General features: G+C 33.8%; 1 protein-coding gene and 1 pseudogene across 2 annotated transcripts in view; one reads left to right on the top strand and one right to left on the bottom strand.

The window, feature by feature from the left end:
- Positions 1-5,000, bottom strand: part of Exo70 (exocyst complex component 7) — a 394,184-nt gene that overhangs the window by 347,324 nt on the left and 41,860 nt on the right. The window lies entirely within an intron of this gene.
- On the top strand, positions 976-2,943 carry LOC137644863 (uncharacterized; annotated as a pseudogene).

The following is a 5,000-nucleotide window of genomic DNA, read 5'->3' as shown; positions in this document are numbered from 1 at the left end:
AAAAAAATCCGCGAAGTGGTGAATCCGCGATGGTCGAACCGCGAAGTAGCGAGGGTTCACTGTATATATATATATATATATATGGAGGCTTAATTTGTTTTTTGCAGGGAAAGCTGCATTGGAGGTGAAACCATGTGTGTGTGTGTGTGTGTATGTATATATATATATATATATATATATTATATATATTATATATATTATATATATTATATATATAGATAATATATATATATATATATATATATATCACTCATGCTGGCGAAAAAGGGGGCAAGTCCAAAAATGGCCTAAATGAGTTATGACTGCCAAAATGTTGCTAAAACGGGCTACTATGCTGGGACAAAAGGGGGTAAGTGTACTGTGAATATGTTAGTCAGTACGTAAAAAAGTCTTTTTATGGGATAACTACATGCAGCATCATTCTGTTGGCGAAAAAGGGGGTAAGTAGAACATATCCCTATTTAACCACATTTTCATTAAAATTCATAGCATTATATTGGCGAACAAAGAGGTAAGTGATACATACCCCCTTTTTAACTACATTTTCAATATAGGTCAAAAGGGGTTGAGTAAACAAACTTGTTAATATTTAGGTAATTATTCACTTTTTATCTATAACTCTGCAATTTTAGTTCTAATCTAGTCATAAAACTCATACTCTTCTTCATTTAATATGCCAGTATTAATCCCACTAGGCTTAGCAGCTAATGCACTCCACGAATGTGTATTATTGTTGCCCGAGACAGGGCCCAAACGCGTTCCCTCTACCTAAGTGCGGCTTGGCACATCCGCACGCACTAGAATCTAGATAGAGAGAGATATGACGTGTTGTAAGCTGTGTCGTCGTTCTGAACTTCTGAACGCGTATTAACCAGTGTTGATTACAACTCGCCTTTGATTGCAGGAGTGTAGTAATTTATAAGATTCTAATATTATGAACTTGTGTACAGATGTAAATTGAAAACGGTTTTGGTGATGGATGCATCTAAATTACGTGCTCGTCAAATTCTTGACAAAGCATTACACGAAAATGCAGAGAACAGAAGAAAAATGGACCTGGAAAACCGCCAAAGTAATGTCAAACACTGGCTTATTGCTAATAACTTTGGCGAGGAAAGAAATGAAGGTACGTTATTGATGTTCCTGGGATGCCTGCAGTTTAGTAAGACACCTCTAATTCCGAGCAGTGATTTCCTTTTGACGAGAAATCTACTTGTAGTGCAATTTTTTTGTGTGTTTTAAATGATTTTAATAGATATTTCTATCGGAAATGAAAGTATGGTAACACGTCATATTTGTTAGTGTTTGTGGTTTGAGATGTTCATTATTCAGACAAAATAAAAAGGGATATGTCATTTCTTAGATTTTGTGTAAATAGCATCAACTTTGTTTATTAACCAGTGGTAAACAATAGTAGGAACTTTGTTTATGAGCCTAACAATTTTAGTTAGGCTTAAAATTCGCCTTACAAAATGAGCTTCTGCCTTCATGGCAGCTGTATTGTGAAGAGCCAAAATTTTTTTTTATAAGAACGGATCTTTCGTGTTTGGTGGTCGTCACTAAATTTCATTGTAACTAGAATTTTTTATGTACTTTTGCTCAAAGAATTTGAAAATCACAATCGTTTGTCAGAGAAATGGTTAGCTTTTTAGTTAAAAGCATCCAAAAATGAGTTTATCACTATTTTATAGGTACTGACAAAACACGAACTTTGTAGAAATTATATTTTTGCAATGTATGTTGTCATTTGTCATTTTTTCATGATTTTTCAATGTAATTGTGTGGATGGCAGGAGCACGGTTGTTCAGTATAACAAAACAAAAATATAAAATTAATTTTAAAATCAAGTATAATGTTAAAGTTATTGTTGATATTAACACAGTCTGAATACTTTTATAACAGATTATGATGAGACGCCTGATAATTTCTATGATGATGATGATAGTGTTAAAAGATCCAAATTTTGAAGTTACTGATGAAACCTGCAGTGTATCGTCTTCGTCCACAATTTCTCGTGAAAATAACAGTAAGCATGAGATTAGACTTAAGGGCAATCAAGAAGCAGAACATCCAAGAGAGGAAGAGGGCAGTCAAAAAGCTGAAAATCAAAGAGATGAACAACCTTGCCAAACTCCAATAAAAAGGTACTCAAGAAGAGCACGAAGAGAGAGAAAAAGTGTCTCGACAGCCCGGTAAATCGTATACGACTGCGTCAGGTAAATTAGTTTCCGCTAGAAAACAAAGTCCACTAAAGCAATCTAGATTGAAATGCTCAGAACATTTCAATGATGAAGATCTGCAAATATTATTCATTGAATATTGGGATTTGGGCTCAGTAGATTCAAGAAGAAACTACCTCGCAACTCTTATTACACCAAAGAACCCATTACGTACCCGCCTAAGAGATGGAGGCGGCGAAAACAGAGTGCGAGATGTAACCTACGAGTATGCCTTAGAAATTCAAATGAAAAGACATCCTATTTGTCAAAAATGTTTTTTGAGGGTGTTTGGTGAAACCAAAAAATTCTTGGAAGTATTACAGAAAAAGAAAAAGGAAACTGCCTCTGGAGTGAGCCGAGGAGATAGGAGAGGAACAACTCCAAATCCACGTCGTATTAAAGAAGAGGAACTTTCTAAAATTGATGGTCATATCAAATCATTTCCAGCATACGAGAGTCATTATTCTAGGGCACACTCCTCCAAAAAGTATTTGTCATCAACACTTACATTAGCAAAAATGTATTCGTTGTTTAAAGAACGCTACCCAGAGTCCTCAGTAACACGCTTTACATATGAGAAAAGATTTCATTGTCATAACTTGAGTTTCAAACAGCCTAAAATAGACACGTCATACCTGCGATGTGTTAAAGATGCAATTAGATATCACCAATACCCTTGAAGAGAAAGAACGTCTACAAGCCGAAAAAGAAAGTCATCTGTTAAGAGCTGAAAATGCCCATAGTCGTAAGAGAGATGATACAAAGTTAGCTTGCAAAAATCCCTCATTTGCAACATACACATTTGACTTACAACAGTGTCTCCCCACTCCATACTTACAGTCTTCCGTAGCTTTTTATAAGCGCTTGTTGTGGACATACAATCTCACTGTTCACAATAATGTCAATAAAAAAGTGGACTGTTTTATGTGGCACGAAACCATTGCTGCTAGAGGTGCCAATCAAATAGCATCTTGTCTAATGAATATCTTGCAGAATTTGCCCAGGGATGTCCAGCACGTAATTTTTTATTCTGATGCTTGCGCCGGACAGAATAGAAATTCCCATATGGCTGCTATGTTTATGCATGCTTTGTCCAAATTTCCTAATATACTGACAATAGATCACAAATTTCTCATTTCCGGTCATTCACACATGGAGTGTGACTCCGACCACTCTGTCATTGAAAGACTCAAGAAAAAGAGAGCCACTGCAATCCGCCATCCACGTGACTGGTACCAGCTGGTAAGATTGGCAGGAAGATGATTTCAGGTTCATGCAATGACTCAGGAGGACTTTTATGATTACGCACAGTTATTTAAAGGCCCTCTGGTAAAAAGATCAAAGAACAGCAATAATGACAAATTTAACTGGTCACAGTGCCAGTGGTTCAGGTATCAGCGCCCCATTGGAATTTTGTTGTATAAACGATCTCTTTCTAACGAGGAGGCGTTTGAACAAGTAGATATGAAAAGAAGAGGACAGGATAATCCAAATTTGATAGATGTCAAAAGGAATATCATTCATTACTGCCTATCAGTAAAGAAAAAAAGAAGGACTTGATTGATCTATTGCCTTTGGTTGATCCTATGTTTCACGATTTTTATAAGGCACTACCAGATATGAGTAATGTCCAGGATTGTGATCCTGACTTAGAGGAATTTGTTGAATAAAGCAATTTATAGCTTTTTACACCTATGCAATGCTAACTCAAGTTGTATTTCTTTAACTAGATGAATCTCTGAGGAAATAATTTTTTGACATTTCATTATGCCTAGATAAGTCTCTGGGAATTTTTTTTTCAACATTTTATCATACCTAGGTAAGTCTCTGGGAATTTTCTTTTTTTATGGAAACCTAATTTTCTTCAATGATTTGACTGTACTAAAACTGTATTTCTGTAACGGTTTATTATACCTAGATGAGTCTTTGAAAAATTGTAAAGTTTTATTTTTGAGAAAAATATTCCTTTTGTTTTTGTATGATTATGCAATGCCAACTTAACTTGACATTTAACCGTTTATTATAAATAAATAGGCTCTCTTGAGAAATGAAAATTATCATCAGCGGTATTTTCTTTACAAAATAAAGTTATAGTATCATAAAAATGCATTTAATTAGCCTAAAAAGAGCTATGTGACAAGTAGGTCAATGAGGTTAAAAAGGGATATGTATGATATGTAATGATAACAAAGTGGTTAAAAAGGGGCAAGTCTTGGTCATAAAGTGATATGTACTGATAACAAAATGGTCAAAGAGAGGTAAGTCCTTAAAAGTATATAAGAACTTTGAATATATTAATGTCTTCATAGTGCATGAAAAATACCTCAAATCCTTTAAATTTAGTAAAGAGTTCATATCGCTATCTACTATCAGTGATTTATTGAATGCATTTGAAAACTTTAAATGCAATTTTCTCAAAAGTTCCATTTTGGACTTGCCCCCTTTTTCGCCAGCATGAGTGATATATAATGTATATATACATATAATGTATATATACATATAATATATATATATATATATATACATATATATATATATATATATACATATATATATATATATATATAATGTATATGTATATATATATATATATATATATAATGTATATGTATATATATATACCCTGTATATATATGTCTATAATACTAATGTAGAAAAACTAACTAAAATTATGTTTTATACACTGAAATACGCAGAGGTATCAGGAAATGAAATAGCTAAGGTCAATGCTCGCAAAAATCTAGGAGGAGTTTTAAGCGAGGTATTAACAAGTTATCTAGA

This window comes from Palaemon carinicauda, chromosome 8 (assembly GCF_036898095.1).
Source record: "Palaemon carinicauda isolate YSFRI2023 chromosome 8, ASM3689809v2, whole genome shotgun sequence".
Lineage (NCBI taxonomy): Eukaryota > Metazoa > Arthropoda > Malacostraca > Decapoda > Palaemonidae > Palaemon > Palaemon carinicauda.
This window is presented reverse-complemented; position numbering and strand designations above follow the sequence as displayed.